Source organism: Vulpes vulpes, chromosome 1, assembly GCF_048418805.1.
Source record: "Vulpes vulpes isolate BD-2025 chromosome 1, VulVul3, whole genome shotgun sequence".
Classification (NCBI taxonomy): Eukaryota; Metazoa; Chordata; class Mammalia; order Carnivora; family Canidae; genus Vulpes; species Vulpes vulpes.
In genome coordinates, this window is record NC_132780.1 from 95,697,317 (window position 1) to 95,718,937 (window position 21,621).

The window sequence follows — 21,621 nt, forward strand, 5'->3', positions numbered from 1 at the left end:
CATTAAACTTCTCTCTACCATACAACATGCCACGAATTTTTCACAACTCTGGATATTTGAATATTTGATATTTCCTCTCTCTCCAACTAGCAGGCTCCCACTCATTCATCAAGGTTCAGCTCAAATGCCACCTGCTCAATGCAACTTTTCCCAACTTCTCAAAGCAAAACTGATTCCTCTCCAGTGTGTTCCCATTACATTTTTGTACTTCTCTCATGATGTATATATATTTCATTTAAAATCTCAATAGCCAGGATCTCAAGGGCTAAGCATAATTCAAAGGAGGTACTTAATAAATGTCTAGTGAACAACTATATCTAGAGGTGTCTAAAATGACAATTCCATCAGAAGCAGGTAACAGAGCAAATGGGTATCAATTAAAATAATTTCCTAAAGACAGATATATGGAGATCATTTAAGCAGAAAATAATTCCCAAAAGATATGGTTGGCAAGAAAACACAAAAATAAGCTGGAAAAGTCTCAGAATAAAAATAATTTGTATCTATATTCATTATTTATTTGTGGTACTAACCTGGAGAACATGTTAGTTGGTCAAATATATTCAGACTTATGGAAAATCTAAATTTTTCATTGTCTGGTACAAGCAAAGCAGTATACCGATTATGCCTTTCCCAATTATTCTTTTAACCCTCAATCTTGTCCACAAAATGTGTCTATTGTCAACATTTCCATACTCAACCCCTCTCTACTTCCAAATCTCAATTCCATATCGGGTTTTCATATAAGAAAACCATACTGAACTTTTAAGCTATTTTGCTGTATTTCCATGGTTTGGTTAAACAAGTTCCTCTGTCCCTTGTATTAGGGTGATTTGTATCCAGAAGCTCCGGTATATTCTGATTACATCTTTTCAATTCCTGGTTTTGCTAAAAACTGATGCTTTGATGGTTTTCTCAAGACTTTATGTTTAGGGCAAGAAAGGCACATTATATGTTTCTCCCACTCTTATTACCAAGGGAGCAATGACCCAGCTCAGACTTGGTTTCTGACAGTACAACCTCTTGGGCCTTGTGATAACAATGCAGTCTCATCAGACACAGATCAGGTCTTCTAAATAACTCTGACTTCTGCTCCGCCTTCCACAAAACAAATAACATGAACTGTTCATTTTGCCAACAATAAACAAATATGAATAAAGTAAAACAACTGTCTTCAAGAAGATCATATTGTAGTGGGACACAGAAATGAACATAAAATTTACGGAATAACGTGGCAACTACAACTGCAGGTGTACCCGCCTAGGGTTACTTCTCCTTTGACAGTGAATGAAACTTTCCTTAAGTCATGTGCAGAGGGGCATATAGGGTGGTAACTGCACACAGGGACTCTGATTCAAGCTAAGCTACTGTCTGTTCAAATCCCAGGAACTCCAGTTCAAATCACTCAACTTCTGTCTGCTTCAGTATCTTTATCTATGAAACAGAAATGAGATACCAGCAATAGATTATTGTAAGGATTAGCAAAATTAATCCATGCCAAACACATAGATCAGTGCCTAGGACACACTAGATATTTGCTTTAATGGATGTTACCATGAAAGTATATAGATCTAATAAAATGCTTTAAATCTCTGCTAAGATGATACAAAATTAGATCTGTACCAAAGAGGGGCGCCTGGGCGGCTAAGTCAGTTAAGCATCTGTCTTCAACTCAGGTCATGATTCCAGGGTCCTGGAATCGAGCCCCATGTCCAGCTCCCTGCTCAGTAGGGAGTCTGTTTCTCTGCTCACTCTGCCACTCCCCCTGCTTGTGCTCTCTCTCTCTCTCTCTCTCTCTCTCAAATAAATAAATAAAATAAAATATATAGACACAGGGCCAGAATAAGAAGTTTATTATTCAGAATTACTTTAGGAACTTGCCTCCACTGCAGTCAAATGATCTTCCCACTGGGCCATTGGAAATGCCTCAAAGTCAAGAATTTCAGGAAAGTCCTGTGGCTGTGGAGAGGTAATGCACCTAGATCATTACCTTGGAAGAGATTAATTTTTCAGATTAGCTGTTTCCTGTTACTCAAGACTCTCCTTGAGTAATCAGATGCTGAAGTCTGTTTGATGTTAGGAGGATGTTATGAATGTTCTAGAGTTTGAAATGTGCCACCAGAACAGATCTACGTGGGGTACTGAAATAAAAAGCTATGGCCATCAATGAGTAGTTTGATGCCAGGTATCAAAGATAGGTGTGAACAGATGTACTGAAAATGACCTTCACTGTGTGGTTTACAACAGGTTCTTGCTTCCCTTCTCACCATCAACTTCACAAGTGCCCCATGTGTAGGTAATGTCCCTTTGTATAGTCAAAAACTTTTTCCTTAGCAAGTGCTATACTCAGGAAAGCATCTTGAAAGGATGCTTACACCTTAATTTTGAAGACTTAAAAAAAAAAATTAGAGCGAAAGTTCCAAGCATTTTGGAAGGAATTGGGCTTGTTTTCACCACGAAATCTTTATCATGCCTTTGGTGGCACAGGTTGTGTTACTTGAGTTCCATTGGATATAGGACATGTACTTGGGTATTTAAATACTGAAGAAAAATCTCCAAACTTAAAAAAAAATTGAAGATAGCCTTGTCTGCTGTAGGAGCTATACCTCAGTACAAAGGCTTGCTACTAGCTCTCTATTGCTGTTGCTTTGGGTTTCTCCTATATTAAATAGTTTCTCTAGAGAAAAATCATGTAACTAAAATTAATAACAGGAAACAACAGGCGTTGGCAAGGATGTGGAGAAAGAGGAAACTGCATGCACTGTTGGTGGGAATGCAAGCTGGTGTAGCCACTGTGGAAAACATGTGGAGGTTCCTCAAAAAGTTAAAAATAGAGCTACCCTACGACCCAGCAATTGCACTACTGGGTATTTATCCAAAGCATACAAACATAGTGATTCAAAGGGACACCTGCACCTCAATGTTTATAACAGCAATGTCCACAATAGCCAAACTATGGAAAAAGCTCAGATGTCCCTGATGGATGAGTGGATAAAGAAGATGTGGTATATATATATATATTTAATGGGATATTACTCAGCCATCAAAAAGGATGAAATCTTGCCATTTGCAATGACATAGATGGAAATTGAGTGTATTACGCTAAGTGAAATAAGTTAGTCAGTGAACAACAAGTAGCATATGATTTTACTCATATGTAGAATTTAGGAAACCAAACAGATGAACATAGGGAAAGGGAAGGAAAAATAAGACAAAAACAGAGATGGAAACAAACCATAAGAGACTCAACTATAAAAAAAAAAGAGAGAGAGAGAGAGACTCAACTATAAGAAACAAACTGAGAGTTGCTGGAGGGGATGTAGGTGGAGGTTTGGGGTAACTGGGCATTAAGGATGGGACATGATGGAATGAGCACTGGGTGTTATATGCAACTGATGAATCGCTAATAATACACTATATGTTATGAAACTAATAATACACTATGTGTTAATTAAATTAAATTTGAATTAAAAAACAAAAATCATAATGAATGAGCATTCTGATTTAGAGAGATCAAGAAAGAAAATTAGAGATCCCTGGGTAGCTCAGTCATGATCAGATTTTGGTTCAGGTCATGATCTCAGAATTCTGGGATAGAGCACCATGTTAGGTTCCCCACTCAGCAGGGAGTCTGTTTGGGATTATCTCTTTCCTTCTACTGTTGCCTCTCTCCCCCTCTCTATAATAAATAAATAAATCTTTTTTTAAGAAAAAGAAATTAATCTAGCTTAGTTTAGTCTCCCGCATTGGGTGGGGAGAGAGGTGGTTACAGAATCAATTTCATTGAGAGCAAGGAAGTAAACCATGCCTGGACAGAAAGTTTTCTGATCTGTTTTGTTTTTTAGAATATAAAATCTATTAGGGGAAAGAGATGTTGATGTGTCTGCCTTGGATTTCTTAACCTGGTTTAAACACTAATTTTTAAACACAGTTGTTAAATATTCTATTAAAATCCCCCTAGCCAGTCATTTTCATCGCATCTTCTGTATATGGGGAAATAATATTACACCAATTAGGACACCTAACAATTCCTGAAATTATTTTAATGAGAATCTGCTATTCAAATATTAGTAGTTATCCACAAGGAAACTTGCTTAACACTTTCTTGCCTTGTCACAAGAAAATCACAATGTCTAACCCTTCACTGTATATTTTGTTTAAACTCTTTTTAAATAGGCAGGGCTTCTTCTTTAGGTCCCTGGCAACCTCTGCAGTTATGTTGAAATAGAGTATTTATTTTTCTTGCTTGTTTTTAGGTGTCTAAAATACTGCTGAAGAGAAGCAACATACCTGGAGCAAATAATTTTTAATACCCCCACTCAACAAAATTACCACCAGTAGTAATCATGGAAGGAAACAAATAATATAGCCAAAGAAGAAATTAAGTAGTAGATATTTTTCTTCTATTGAACTTTACATATATATTCATGTTAGGTAAAAATATAAAAAATAAAATAAGTACATTACAAAATAGAATAAAAGGTAATGAATTAATATTTTATACATTAAAGGTATATTAATACATTACCATATCCTTCGAAGAAGAGAAAAAAGCTTATACCTGCATATTGGTCAACCACAGTACTAAATAAGAAACATTATATTTTTTGTTTAGAGGCTTCACATCTGCAAATAGGTAAATGACTTGATCAAAATTGACTTCTGTGTACTCATAGGCATTATGGTCAGATTTTTAAAACTCTACCTTTGCTTATAACTGATTACGGAATAGTTTTGTAATTTTAACTTTGAAAAGTTTCCTTCACATGAGGAAGCAGATGCACAAATAAGACAATTCTTAAACATAAGGGTGAGTATGACAAAGAATCAGAAAAAATACCACTTCACCAGAAATTCCAAATATTGCAATTCTGTTTTTGTTTCTTTGGAATCAAGACTAGATGTTTTCAAATGTCTCCACAAGTTGAAAAGTTTTAAATATAAATAAGAATTCTAAGTGAATACTCAGTACAACTAAATTGCAGCCACTAAAGTTCTGCTTTTTTGTCTTAGCAACCACCATCCTATCATCCTTTATTTCAAATCCAGTACTTAGAAAACAAGAAAAATGTACTATCAGGATCCATGAATACAAACTGCCTGCAAAGGGAGCTAGAAGGATTTGGAGCCCTCAAGAACTTGCTCTAAAAATGAATCTGTATAGCTGAATCTCTGTGTATTGAGGTCAAACCATAAAACTGGAAGTTTTTGGAATGAGTTTTCATATAAAAGTGATGTTTATTAAAGGATAAACTTAAAAATATTCTAATTTGAAGCTTACACACACCCACACATGTGCTCATACGTAATTAAAACTGAACATAACCATATAAATTGTGTAAACTTAGATAGTTTTTTTTAAATAGCTTATAACTAACTTTGTTTAGAATTGGCAGCACGTGGTGACAAAACAGATATACTAAAAGTTGGTTGTATAATTGTTTTAAAATTCTCTAAGAGCAGCCAGCCCCTTACTGACTTCCCTCAAGGCAGACTGCTCCTGCCACTCTGACTTTAAAATGCTACCAAGGAAAGAATAAAAAGTAGAGATTCATTTAGATTCTTTTCTTACCATGTAAGAAATGAAAGGATATTTCATTGTGAAATGAAATATCCTATGTGAAAGGATAATTATTTAAAACTATAAAATGTTCAATAATATTACTATTGTCTCTATTTTTTTCATACTTGTGCTCATTGGACTTAATGTTAGTAGATTGATATCAGATCAAACAATATCTGGAAAAAATTCTGACACTTCTTGGAAATAACTGAATGTTACCACATCACCATTAGAAAGACTCTGAAAGAAGTAGCAAGGGTTGACAAATAAGAAAGCACTCAATGAATATGTTCCAGCAAATGAACAGATTATGCAAACACTGCCACCAATAGTGATGGGAAAAAGTGATGCATCTTACACAGGGTAGAGTTTCTCTTTCAACCCATCCTAATACCTTCCTTTCATTTCCTTTTTTCCAGTGAGCACAGGTAACCTTCTTCTTGGCTTGTATCACATACAAAAGTTCTGATCAAAAAATATATCTATTAAATGATGAATCTGTATGTATTACAACTTAATTTTCAATAACTCTTATGTCATAACATATCCAGACTCAGTCAAGAAATATATTTTTTTGAAGTTGGAAAGGACACTGGATCCAAATGCTTCAGAGTGAGTTCTGTTCTCCTAAGAGCTTTATGAAAGCAAGCATTCTTATCATTCACAGGCTTTGCAAATAAATACTCTGAGCCTCTGAGATATTACCTGGCTTAAGGTCAATATCGAATAGGTGACGGAATTAGATTTGAACCTCTGGTCTTCAGATTTTAAATGAAAGAAGGAAGTCTGTCTACAAAGACTAAGTCTGGGTAATTTCAGACTCGCAAGTTTATACTTTTAGGAAATCAATTGGATTCTTATAGATGAAAAGCAGAGAAATATGTAAACTAAAGATGAAGACGAAGACAAAGAAGAAGAAGATGAAGAAGAACCCTAAAGAATTCTTTCTGCCATAAAGGACAACTATTTGGAAGACAGAGCAGAGATAAGAACAGGTATTTCTAACTTTGGACTGTCTGGAATAGCCCCTTCAAAGAATATTTCACATGGTGTTGGCTGAGCTTATCCGAGTTGATAGATCTATTTTAATTGCCATATGAGAGTAAATATTTCTGTGGGAAACACTAAAGATAGTGATTGATCTTATTAAATCAAACTGGAGTAAGTAAAGAGTTAAGAGAAACCTAGTTAGCTTATCTGCCCTTCCTGGTCTCTTGGGTAATTGAATAAGGAACTAAAACACTTTTTGTAAGTCTAGGTTTAACTTAAAACTTTACCTTCTCAAACAAATTCATAGCTATAGTACTTGTCATATTACTTTATACTGAAAAAATTTTTAATTAGTTTTTGTGTAAAAATCTTAGTTATGCCAAGGACAAGATTTGCTAAAATCAGTAGAACTAAATACCAATTTTTAGCTAAGTACTAATTTTAATTACTTTTTCTGATAAAATAAATTATCATTATAGAAAAAGCCATATTCATTAAATAACTTCTTTCCATCTTACATTTAAATTATAACTCTTCTTTGCTGTATTTGTGATTATAAAGGAGTATGTAAATCCCTGCAATTTAAATTTCCATTTTTCAGTCCTTTTGTTTAGCAATGTAGACTATAAAACATGACAGTAGCATGTATATTATTGATAAAAAAAAAAACACTAAGTCGTTTTAGTTCTTTAGATCTCAGTACTTCAATTCCATCTATTAACTCACTGTCTTAAGGGTTTCTATTTTTTGGCATGGGCTGATGCATTGTTAGCTTTCTTTTAGAGTTTAAAATCTGAGGACACAGAATTCATTTAAAAAAGCAATTCAAGAAAATCCCACAGCTTTGCCTATACTGTAAAGATAATTATATGTAGAGTTTCCACATAGGCTGAGGTTGTCTGGAAAATACTTAAAAGAGGAGGTAGAGATTGAAATCTGTATTCAAAGAAGGGTTGATGTGAAATGCTAGAGTGGTAATAAGAAGACAGAGGACATTCTACATGGAGAGAGAAGAATGATGTGTGAACAAATTAAAGATGTGGGCACAAACAAGGGAATTCTGGAAGTAGAAAGAAAAGAGTGCTTTGCTCAAGTGGGGAAGATAATGTAGAAGAGCAAACAAGCCAGATTCTGGATATTTTGAACACCAGACTCAGAAGTTTGAGTCTGATATGAAAGGAGTCACAGATACTTGAAATCCAGGCTATAAGGAATCAGGCTAATCCAGGTGCTGTAAGGAATCAGGCTAAGATTGTGGCAGTGAGAAAAGGGAGGGAAGAGCAGCCCGGGTGACTCAGCAGTTTAGCGCTGCGTTCAGTCAGCCCAGGGTGTGATCCTGGAGACCCGGGATCGAGTCCCACATCGGGCTCCCTGCGTGGAGCCTGCTTCTTCCTCTGCCTGTGTCTCTGCCTCTCTCTCTCCCCGTGTCTCTCATGAATAAATAAATAAATAAAATCTTTAAAAAAGAAAAGAAAGAAAGAAAGAAGAAAGAAGGAAAGAAAGAAAGAAGAAAGAAAGAAAAGAAAGAAGAAAGAAAGAAAAGAAAGAAGAAAGAAGGAAAGAAAAGAAAGAAGAAAGAAGGAAAGAAAGAAAGAAAGAAAGAAGAAAGAAAGAAAGAAAGAAAGAAAGAAAGAAAGAAAGAAAGAAAGAAAGAAAGAAAGAAAGAAAAGGGAGGGAAATACATCTGAATGTCACATATATTAGTGACAGAAAGAATATTAAAAACAGAAGGGAGAAAAATAAAAATGATTCGATTTTCAAACTTGAATAACCATGAAAATGGTTAAAATACAACTAAAAGAAATCCTAGTCCTAAACATTCTAAACTATATGTAGAGTGGACTGGTTGATAGGAATTTGGTCGTTAAACATGGAATTTACCTTAGACTACTGGAATTAGATTTTAAGGGTTCCATTTTTTCATATTAAATGCTCAAATAAATGCAGGAGATGCCTTTGAAATTACCATGAGCTGTAGTAATCTGGGAATATTAGTTAGGCATAAATTATACTCATTTAAACAATGAACAGGGCCAAATGCCATGAATATGGAAAGATAGTGATGCTTCACTAAATCAACTCTGGGTGAGATTGAGCATATCAGAAAGCATCAAATATTGGGCCAAATCTTTCAGCAAACTTGTAGATTGTAACTATCTTGGGGTGATACACTAAAGTAAATGGTCAGTCTTATCCTCATAATCATAAAACCCACAATAAATGGACAAGAATTCATAAAACTGAATACAGGATGTTATCATTCATGATCATTTTGGATGTACCACATCGTATCTGAATACAATCGAAATCCATGTTTACAAAAATAAACATTTTAATCTGTATTTTACCTTTAATGACCAATTTCTATACACAATGATTTTCTGTAAAATTTATCAGTTTAATCCCTTTCTAGTTTTCAAAGTAGTACAGTTAAATATTTCCATTTTTTGTTGTTTTTTTTTCAAGTTTAACTGAACTTATTTTCAATATCATTTTATAATATAAATCACCAATGAAGATTTAGCTACTTTATGGGATCCATAACAATATCAATTGTTACCTAAGCTGTTGTGGGTTTTTTGTTTTCTGGTAGTGTATGTGTCTGTTACTTGCTCAAGAACAATATCCCGGGCAGCCCCGTTGGCCCCGCGGTTTAGCGCTGCCTGCAGCCTGGGGTGTGATCCTGGGTACCTGGGATCGAGTCCCACGTCAGGATTCCTGCATGGAGCCTGCTTCTCCCTCTGCCTGTGTCTCTCGCTCTCTCTGAATGAATAAACAAATAAATCTTAAAAAAAAAAAAAAAGAACAATATCCCATTTGATCCCATTTCGCGCATCTAAATTTCAGTTAGAAAAAGAATTGTGTGCAGATTAGATATTCATTCATTTTATTTTTGTTGATTACTTACCAAGACTACATTTTTTCTGAGTCAAAATGTCAGAATAAAACCATCCTACAATGTTGAGACCAAAACTTTCTGCTTTGTATGATGAGACATCCAGAGAAGAGGCAGCCAGCAATGGGAAACACTTTGTGAGTTATCTTGGACACAGGTAGTGTCTAGTGTAACAGCTTGCTTTTGCTAAAGTAACAGGAGTCATAATTTCTTCAGCAGCAAAAATCACCTCATTGGTCTGATTTTTAATTTTCAAATATTTTCTCATCATTTAAGAGCACCCAAACACTATTGATCTGGCAACAATAGGAGAAGCAATAAACTCTCTTACAAAACTTGCTTCATGCTATAATTTCCATCAGAAACTTCATCCTAATCCTCTGTGATTGTGTTACATGCTCTCCATAAAGACTCATTTTCCCGGCCTAAATGCTTGATGACTTCTGGGACAACTCTACGCTAATTATTGTATGAGATCTGAATTCCACAGGACCAGGAAAAGTGCAAAAGTAAATTCATAGATTGCACTACTTAAGGATCAGCTGGGCATGGTTCATACTACAGTAAATTGTCTTAGAAATCTCTTTGCCTACTTTCTAAACACCTCCTAGCAAGCATAATGCTCTCTATGACTTTCACCATCTCAATTATTCACTTGTCACTGGTAAAACTTCTTGAATGTATTTCTCGTCTTTGAGACATAACAAGAGAATATAATGTTTCCCTAGTATGAAGAAATTGGTAGCATGATGGATGAAACTTCAGGAACATTATACTAGCTGGTTGTTTAAGCTTTAATAAAAAACACACTTGGGTCTTCCTTGCTAGATTTGAAACTTACCATGAATTGGCCTGCAAGGAAATTTAAATACCATTTTTGGTACATTTGGATTTTTAACTGTATAATTTACTCAGAAAATTGGATATTTTCTAATGCTCACTGTTGTCAAATTTTTAAAAACCCTAGAATAAAAAACATAACTTGAGGGACACCTGGCTCAGTCAGTGGAGTGTGTGACTCTTAATCTCAAAGTTGTGAGTTTGAACCCTACATTGGGTGTAGAGATTATTTAAAAATAAAATCTTTTAAAAAATAACTTGTTTCTGAAGCTGTATACAGTATTTTTTTTAAAGGTTTTATTTATTTATTCATGAGAAACACAGAGAAAGAGAGAGACAGAGAGGCACAGACACAGCAGAGGGAGAAGCAGGCTCCATGCAGGGAGCCTGACATGGGACCGATCCCAGGTCTCCAGGATCACACCCTGGGCTGAAGGCAGCGCTAAACGGCTGAGCCACCTGGGCTGCCCTACAGTACTTTTTAAAATGTAATCCATATTTAAATCATTTCTCACCTCTCTTTTTTAAAAGTTATTGATTATGGCATCAAATGCTATTTTTAAAAGTTATTTCACACATACAGCAAGTGTTACATTTTAATCCAGGTGAAACAGTCCCTCTGTAACTCAATTTGGAATAAGTTCTTGAGCTGGTCAAAGCTTGGGAGTTGAGACAACCAAAATGAAATGTATTAAATTAAAAGAAGTGTTAAGTACAATTATAAGCAACTAAATGAAAAACAGTTTTTAAAAAACCAACCTGATAAAAATAAAAAAGGCCTTTAAAAAAGTATTTTTAAAATTTTCTTTTAAAGGCTTTACTTCTATTCTCCAAATCAAGCCTTTTGATCTGTGATACAATTCTTGCTAGCTAAATGATACTACTTGTGATTTAGCCAATATTTGTAGTATTATGATGGGAACCCTGAAGTGTTATATCAAATACGATTCCAGAGGGCAGGAAGGATAATCATTTAGATGCCAAATCAGGGATGAGAACCAATTTTAAGCATAACAAATTCATTCTTTCCATGTTTAATCCCAAGAAACATTTGAACAATGACTCTTCTTTGTTTGGCAACCATTTACATTAATTAAACCTTATTTAAGTTTAATTAATCTCCCACCTATTATTTTAGTTCATGCCTTTCATACAGAGATCATAAGCAATTTCAATAAGTAAAAGATCAAACAAAAGCGTTCATATAAAATTATTCACATTGGGTTCAAAATTATTAAAGATATTAGATGATCATTTTATCCAAATGAATATACTTGTTCCTTTAAAATACTTTATTTTAATGTGTAAAGATAAAAGAAATTACGTTCAACTTGTTAGATGATAATGAACATGCTGTTCACCAGCTTAAGTCAGCTCAGATCTAAGACACTTGTGGTTTTTTTCCCAATCAGCTCATACCCAAGAGGGATTGTCATGGCAGCAATTTGTTTCAGATTTACTCTGTCATATCAGCTATTGATGCTTGAGACCACCCTTATCTGAGGTAGAGAATGGAGCTTTTTTTGAGAGGGGAAAAATGTTTATTATTTTTTCAACCATCTCATTTTTTTTGTCTGACGAAAGTAGGAGTGCTGAATATACTTCTACCAAACTTGAGTGCATTTTAAAGTACTGTTCACATGCACCTGTTTTATGTATTTTGGGTTCTGAAGAATTTTGATTCCACTGAATAGACTGAAAAGGAAAAGCAAAATTTCAAAAACCTTAGTTCTCCCCACTCAACATGAGAGAAACTTGGGCTGAGAACCAGGAAAAAATAATAAAGGAATGAGGTTTGGGATGAAATTTTTTTTAATTATATGACTGGATCTGCTGTGCCAGCATTTTGGGAATTTTTCTACTCTCAATTTAAATGTCATCTTATTTCCAAAAGCTTTGTATAAGAGCAGTATTTAAGTGTTTACCATGTAACACGTTCTTCAATGATATTTTCACCTTTCATCTGATCAATAATCATTCTCAAAATTTTAATCTAAGATAGTCCATGTTATTGCATATTAGCATTTATTAACTAGATGAAATTATTCTACTTTGACTTTCTCTTCTCCCCACCTATGGATAATTGTTTAAATGTCTGAATGCAGTTTTCAAATATGCCAATTCTATATATTTGGTATCCATGTTTAGCCTAAAAGTCAGTGCATCGTGACTAAGTGGTCAGGCTCTTGGGCCATGTATTAACTAGGTGATCTTGTACACAAAAGTTAACCCCTCTAAGCCCCACATTTCTCAGCCACTAAGGGCAACAGAAATAATGCCTTCCCCGTAATGCTGCGTGAGGATTATATATGATGCTATCATGATGTTTTTAAAGAGTTTAGCCTACTGCCAGGGGTGTGATAAACTCTCAATAAATGCAAGTTGCCTTTATTACTTTTGTTTCATGTTGGTTTTACATCTACGGTTCAGAAATTTCTCTAAAGCTCCTTTGGCACATAGTAGGGAGTCTTAGATGATAATTAATTCATTGTTTCCAAAGAGGATGCTTGTTTTGATTAGAATTCCTTTGTTTGCAAACAACAGAGATCCATTTAAGGTAATTAGGCAAGAAAGAAAAGGAGGAGGAGGGGGAGAAAAGGGGAAAAGGAAAGAGAAGATTATAAGAAAGTACAGGAATGTCTTACAGAATCCAATTGCAGAAACGCAGCTATGCCTCCAGAAAGACCGAGTGGAGACTGGGAGGCTCCTGGGAGCCAGGGGATTGCTTTGTTTCCATTTCTTCACGTTGGTTCTCTCAGCACATCCACTTTCTTCTCTCTTCTCCTTTCTGCAGTTATATACACCTGACAAAAGTGACTATATCACACCAAGATCACACACCAACTGTATTCAGGAGACTAACCCAGACAGACACTGAGCTCTTTTGCATCCTAATGGATATTTCATCACAGCAACAATATGGTGACCCCAGCTTGGGAGCACATATCCATCTCTGAACGAATAAGTTGTGTCAGGGCCAGAGACTACCCAGGATATTCAAGCCTGCTTTGAGAGCACCTCTAGGAGTGCATGCCAGAGAAGAGGGACCAGGGGGGTGACCAGACAGTGTCCACTACAGCATCAACTCTAATAACAGAAACCCAGTCTTGTATACTCTTATCTCCTCTAGAATGCACAGCCCTGTTGAGGGTTTGTAAAAATGTTCAGAAATGGTTGATTTTAATTTTCATCAGTTTTCTATCCAGTCTTTCTTTTCTGTTCCTAGTGGACTTGAGGACAAATTTCATACTTGAGGACGGTGACTCAATCACTTCCCTCAACCTGTGCTTCCCCAACTGAGTGATTCTCATATTCTCTCAGTGTTCCTCCTACTTGTGTCTTCCTAGTGTCTAAGAATAGTTTTTAAATTTTTGGTAATGGCTTCACTTGTTATTTCTTTCTTTTTTTAAAAAAAGATTCTATTTATTTATTTGAAAGAGAGAGAGCACGCAAGAGCACAAACAGGGGGAAGGGAAGAGGGAGAAGCAGACTCCTTCCCCGACGGAGCAGGGAGCCTGTCCCAGGACCCTGAGTTCATGACCTAAGCCAAAATCGGACACTTAACTGACTGAGCCACCCAGGCACTTGTCTTTTCACAAAAGAACTAGGGAGTATGTTCTGACTACAACTAGTCAATGCAGAACAGAAAGAAATTGCCTTAACTACCTACTCCATTCCTCAAACTGTGCTTGTATTTGTAACCATCTGCTTTTTTAATGCTCTCCAGAGGATTTTCTCCTATATTGGACAGTCCCTAATTCTATTTGTGTGGTCAACTCGTCATCATCTTTGAGTAACTGAAGAGGAATTAGGGTTTATATCTCAAGGATAAAAAGAATCACACACTTACACATAAACACACAAACACACAAACACACACACAAATCAAACAATGCTCTGCGGTAATAATGCCAAAGATTGTTATTCTGGGGTTGTTATGTGGGTAATGTGTAAAAGCAAATTAGTAGCTGACAAATTAGATGATATTCTAACAAACTTGAAAACCAGGATTCTCAGCATGAAGAAAGAGAGATGAAAATTCTGTAGTCCTGTGGAAACAAGCAGTATAAACTGAAATTTTATCATATATGTGTGTACATGTGTCGTGTGTAATGTGTAATGTCTAGAGTTTACTTAAGTAATGTGGGTAAAGGAAGGTAAATTGGAGTGTGGATGAAAAAATTGGCCATGAATTGATCATTATTTAATCTGGATGTTGAGTACAGAAGAGTTTCCATGCTGTGCTCAAATGTTAGATATATTTGGAATTAATAAATTCCATAATAAAACTTTTTAAAAGTGAAATTCACTATTCAACAAATTAAAATGCAGTGTGATGCAATGAACGAAACTCTACACAAAATGGTGAGAAACCAACTGTGTTCTAGTCTCCTATTTAAAATATAGAGGGCAGCCCCAGTGGCTCAGCATTTAGCACCATCTTCAGCCCAGGGCATGATCCTGGAGACCTGGGATCGGTCCCATGTCGGGCTCCCTGCATGGAGCCTGCTTCTCCCTCTGCTGTGTCTGTTCTTCTCTCTCTCTCGCTGTGTGTTTTTAATAAATAAATAATCTTTAAAAATAATAAAAAGAAATAAAGAAATAAAATAAAGATACAAGATGCAAGGCCTAGAGCAACTCATTTAACTTCTTAAGGTTTTGTTGATTCGTTTGAAAACATGGAATATCATTTATCAGCCTCAGAGTAGAGAATAAGCCAAATTTTCCACAGAGCCTTCAGGACTATTATTTTATAAACATCTCCAAATTCAAAGCAATTTTTATGATTGACATTAGATTTTAACAGTACAAACTGAAGTGTAATGAGCCATTATCCACTGTATTCAAGTATTAGCCCAAATTATTCATACCAAAGATTGGAAAAGCTTATACTCTTAACTAAAAAATATGGTTATCAAATAGCAAACCATTGTTACTTAATCACGAAATTAGGTTGCTGTTGGTATGTTCAGCTACAACCACTATTTCCTCAAAGTCTAAGCCTAATTTAGTAATGTAGAAAAGAATTTCAACAATATCTGAGCAATCTTCATTCTAATCTTAGAGTAATATAGTAATCATGACCAAATCCAAATATAATATAAAATATAAAATATACTACAATGTACTCTTTCAGAGTGGCATTTTCCAGATCAAATTTATAAACATCTTTTTAAAAATCTCCATTTCATAAGATAATTATTAAAAATACTCTCTTAAGGGCAGCCCAGGTGGCTCAGTGGTTTAGCGCCGCCTTCGGCACAGGACCTAATCCTGGAGACGGGGATCCAGCTCCGCATCGGGCTCCCTGCCTGTGTCTCTGCCAATCTTTCTCTGTGTGTCTCTCATGAATAAATAAATAAAATCTTTTTTTTTTTTTTTTAAAGATACTCTCTTAAATCAGGCCCAAACTCACCCATAGAATGTGGTAAATGCTTCACCTTTCAAATTTCTCAATGATATATTTCTGCATCTGCTTGGATGGGTCTATAGAGGAAGACAGGTTATTGGATTTTCTCCTACTTAGTACATTACATTTACAATAATCAGGAAAATTTGTACTTTTCCAGCCATCTGAATTAAACAAAACAAACCAAAAAAAAAAAATTTTAAGATTATCCCTCATTCACATACACACTCATTCAGCAAGCACACACATGTGCAAACATACAACATTTAGTTGTACTAAATTTAATGTGAAATTTTAGATTACAGTCTCATTTATTGGCAATTCTGGGAAAGGGTTTTAGCTTAATCCTCAGTTAATGAAACCCTTGCCAGTGAATTTCCTTTGTCAACACTGCATTTAATGTATAGTGCTTCATACCTGCTAGATCATCAAAACCCACAAAGCGATTAGGCTCAATTGGAATGCAAAAGTTGGAAGGAAGGAAATTTTTCTAAAATTTTATAAAATGATTATGCTCAGAAATTACACGGGCTGACTCTGTAAAAAAAAAAAAAAAAAAAAACTAAAACTATTTTTCAGGGATGCCTGCATGGCTCAGCATCTACCTTTGGCTCAGGGCAAAATCCTGGGATCCAGGATCCAGTCCCTTATAGGGCTCCCTGCATGGAACCTGCTTCTACCTCGGCCTATGTCTCTGCTTTTCTCTGTGTGTCTCTCATGAATAAATAAATAAAATCTTTAAAAAAAATAAAACAACTATTTTCCAGCTTCTATGTTTTGCTCTTAAAAGTAATGAATCCTTATACTTCAAACAAAATAAAGCATTTCTTAGAAATCAAGCCTGATTGATATATGGTTCCTTAAAGAAATGCAATCAGGTCAAATACTGGCTCAGAAAAATCTGGCACAGCCACTGTTCCTTCTTTTGCTTTTCAACCTAGACTCATACATAGAAATGACTCCAAAAGTGTTACAGCAAATGCCTACTCAAAATTTAGGGAAAGTACATAGGATAACCAAATATTAAGGTTAAAGAAAGATATCATATATGATTTTTACATTACCCATTTTCAAATAGAGGAGCTATTATAACATTCAGTAAATACAAAATCCATATCACAAGGTCTCTTTGGAGGTATAGGAGGTATTTCCAGATTTAGCATTGTCCTTCAACATGATACCCCAGATTACAAAAGGAGAATTCCAGCCGAGGATGGTAACAATCACAGAAATAGGGATTACAGAGATCATCAAAAGCAACAACGCATGGCTGTTGGTGTCAAAAACCTATGATGAAGCTGAAATTTAAAATCTATAAGGAATTTATTTATTTATTTATTTATTTATTTATTTATTTGAAAGAAAGAGAGCAAATAGGGGAAGCAGCAGAGGGAGAGGGACAAACAGACTACACACTGAGTGCAGACCCCAACATGGGGCTTGATCTCATGACCCTGAGCTAATGACCTGAGCTGAAATCAAGAGTCAGATGCTTAACCAACTTCAGGCATCCCTGAAGTTTAATTTATTGAATAGTATACAATATAGCTGTTTAATCATAAAGCATCATGAGAATTCCACTCTGAACCCTTCAAGGAAATAAATCCATAATTTCTACAAGGTATCATTTCAAAACAGTAAATTTCAATTTCTATTCAGAATATACCAAGTACCTAGCTATAGGACCTAAAGTTTATAGGAAAGGGGTAAAATACTACCTATATTTGAATTTGGTTTGTTAGGGCAGCCCCAGTGGCCCAGCAGTTTAGCGTGCCTTCAACCGGGGCCTGATCCTGGAGACCTGGGATCGAGTCCCACATCGGGCTCCCTGCATGGAGCCTGCTTCTCCCTCTGCCTGTCTTTGCCTCTCTCTCTCTCTCTCTCTCTCTGTACCTCTCATGAATAAATAAAATAAAGTCTTTAAAAAAAATTTGGTCTGTTAAAAACCTCTCTTTTTGTATTTCCATGAATGGTTTCCTTATTTGAAAGCTGTATGATATTAAAACACGAATTTTAAGTAGTCTAGCCAAGTACATCTTAGAAATTATTGAGTCTCATCAGTTTGATTATTACCATTTTTATCAGAAGAAAAACTAAGCAACTGCATAATTATGACCTTAATCCAAAACACTGTATAATTTTAGAGATATGATTACCTTGAGTGAACTTCTTCAAAGCTTGGCTACATATACACAAAATCCAAAACACTCAAAGAGCAGAAAATCCAGATGGAAGCCAAACCCCCATATGTAGAAGAAAAATGTCTGTGAGCTCTTCACAGGAATTGGCTTAACCTCTTAGACAATGGTATTAGGTTTGACAACGCTATTCTGCCCCTTTAGAAATGAAACAAAATATTTATCTCTATGACCTCTGGTCTTGAACTTACCAGTTCAGCTTGTGAAGAAGGAATCTCTTTTATTTCCTCTAGCTGTACTAATATTAGTAAAAAACAAAACAAAAAAAACCCCACAACTTTTTAGATTCATAAAAAGATGTCATAATAAATATGACTTTGACCTATTATATAATATCAATAGAAAGAAGAGGTTCATGTTCCTACGTTCACTACATATATTTATAGCAACTTATATTCCAATAAGGATATTAACTTTAAAAAAAAAAAAAACTATTCATCAAAAGAGAAAGCAGATGGAAAGTGAAAGCCCTTTCTCCTGAAATATGTGTGTAAATAGTCTGTCATCACCTGACTCTGAAGGTAGAACTGTCTGTGACATATCAGGAGACTTCCCAATGTAATTAGAATATCCTTTCCTTTCATGCAGCTGTTAAAAATGGAGTCAGAACTTTTACCCTCCTTGAACTGGGAAAGAGGGAATGTGGCCCACTCCTTCTTTACAAGAATATTTTGGAATATATAATAATGCACTGATTTAAATCTTTGCAATAGGTGTTATAATATTAAGAGCCCCTGAAGAACCTTGAGATTTTGTGGAAGTAAATCTCCATAAATTATAATGAGGTCAATTCTCTCATATTTTGAAGGGCATGAGTGAAGGTTTATAGAATGAGATGGAGCAAAGGGAGTCTAAGCCTGGAGGTAGTGATTTCAAGTGTTTACAACACTTCTGCTCCATTGACAGAGCAAAGCTAAACTTACAGTCTCTTTAAAATATGAGACTTAAGGTCATTATTACCATAGTGGGTATTCTCTCCATTCTTTTACTGCTCCCTGAAACCATTCTTTCAGTTTATAGATAAATTTGCAATATTTTAAAGAGAAAGGGAAAAAGTCACAAATAGACCAATTAAAGCAGCAATTTCAACAGATAGCACAAACACCATTTGGATGCAAGTATATACTCAGAGAAGAAAGTAAAAATTGGGATTTTGTAAAAGCATTTATTGGAGACCTGGAGGAGTGAATGAATGAATGAAGTTCACAAAATTGGCTCTAAGCTTTCAAATGACAGAAGTATAAATTCAAACATAATAAGTTATAAGATTCACCATCCATAAAATCAAACATAACTATTTGGGAAAAGCACTCATTAGAGTGAGGCTAGGGAGAAAAGTTTCTGATAGATTCTCATAAGCAAGACTCCTATACACTATAACAAACAGCATCTTTAATGTAGATGTAGGAACAAAGTTAATAAGGCCATCTTTTTAATAATCAAAGCTTCATGCCAAAGAACAATTCTATGAAAGCTATCAGGGTGGATCTGGGCAGAAGAGAGAGTAGCAATAAATGTTGAGCAAGACTGTGGCCCTCTGTGGCTCCATCTTGGGATGATATTTAGAATATCTATCACTGGGTAGACAACACATATATCAAACAATATTCCACTCATATTTATATAAACTCTGAAAATAATTAAGTGACATTAATATATAGATTAAAATGTCTACTGAGTGCCAAGAGTTATTAAGCAAGAAAAATATGTAACTTTAATAAAGAGAAGTTCAGAGGATGACTAGAATCTCAGTGAAAATATAATATGACATTCCTTATATAATAGGAGACATTTAAGATATATCCTAGCATTTATGTAAGAGCAAAACTTGTGCAATGATTCCAAAATTAGACAACAGAAAATGAAGATAATGATGATTAGACTTGTCATCTATTAAAATCCATTACAAATCTATAATCATGAAATTTCTGTGAAACTCATACAAGATCAATGGAACAGAGACATATCTTGGAACAGATCATAATTAGTATGTATAAGAACTTAATAAATGGACAAAATTTTTGAAGTAAAACTTTTAAAATAAGTAAGAAATTCAAGAAATGTTTATAAATATTGCTGAAAGAAAATAAGCTATTTAGAAAGAAAAATGAGCTGAGATGGTTAGCAGTCACCATAACACAAATTCCAACTAGATATAAAAGTGTATCATTTTAAATAAAATGATACACTTTAAAAAGTAGAAAGTATAAGGGAAAGCCATTTAACTTCTTCATAAGAAAAGACTATTTAAAATTTTTTAATATTTAATAACTGAAGAAACACAAAATAGATACACTATGGAATTTAATTGGATTTTTGGATTTAAAAAATTAAGGAATGTAACAGACATTTGAGGGATAGTAGAAATGCAAGTAAGAACTGGTTATTAGATATCATGGAACTGTTCATTGTCTTGGATGAATTAATAGTATTGCAGTTATGTAGGCAAGTGTCTTTATTCCAAGAAATCACACAATAAAGAATGTATCAGGGGGATCCCTGGGTGGCTCAACGGTTTGGCGCCTGCCTTTGGCTCAGGGCATGATCCTGGGGTCCTGGGATGGAGTCCCGCGTTGGTTCCCGGCATGGAGCCTGCTTCTCCCTCTGCTTGTGTCTCTGCCTCTCTCTCTCTCTCTCTCTCTGTCTCTGTGTGTGTGTGTGTGTGTGTGTGTGTCTATCATAAATAAATAAGTAAATCTTTAAAAAAAGAATGTAGCAGCCAAGTGTCTGAGTCGTTCTGTCAAATAGTTCAACAATCATGAATAAATAGCTCTCTCTTATACACACACACATATTCATGTACATGCACATATATGTATGTATCTTATTTATGAGAGAGAAAGAGAAGAGAAAAAAAGTGACAAAATACTATTAGCCAGTGAATCGAAGTGAAGAGTATAAAGGGCATTGGATTGTTCTTTAATTTTTACAAGCTTGTAAGTTTTTAAGTAGAAAGATGGAAGGAAAATTTTCTAGTACCAACAATAGACATGAAGCTAAAAATGCATAGCATCTAAATGCAAAACAAGATAATGCTTCTGAATCATTTGACAAGTGGTTATACACTTAATAAATAAAAGATTCATAAAAATTAATAAGGAAAATATTAGGACCCTAAAATGAGCCAAGTATGTAAACAGATGCTCCTCAAAAGAATTCTAAGTGACTAATAATATGAGAAATATATGAGAAAAAATTGTCAACTTCACTAGTTACAAATGAAAACAGAATGCTATTTCCCCCACAAAAGTTAACAGGTGTTTTTTGGGTTTATTTTGTTTTTAATGATTATACTCAATACTATAAAGGTGCAAGGAGAGACATCTTTTTTGGTCTATAGATTTGTAAAATGGAACATGTATTCTGGAAAGAAATTTAGAAATGACTTCAAGAACATGAAAATGTACAACCTTTGACCAAGTAATTCTTTTTGTAGTAATTAATCCTATGGGAATAACAGAAATTGGGACAAATATTATATCGTTAAAATGTGCATTATTACATATTGCTGTTATAATAAAGTAAAATAAGAAACAACCTCAATGCCCCCTGTTAGGGTGAAAGTACACAAAATGTTTTACTACATAATACATCCATTTAGGACATTCTGACACTATTAGAGTGTTCATGAAGAGTTTAGTGACACAAGAAACTTCATATTACAACAGTAAGTGGAAAACACAGGGTACCAAGCCACATATTCAGTGGCTAATTCTTTATTAGA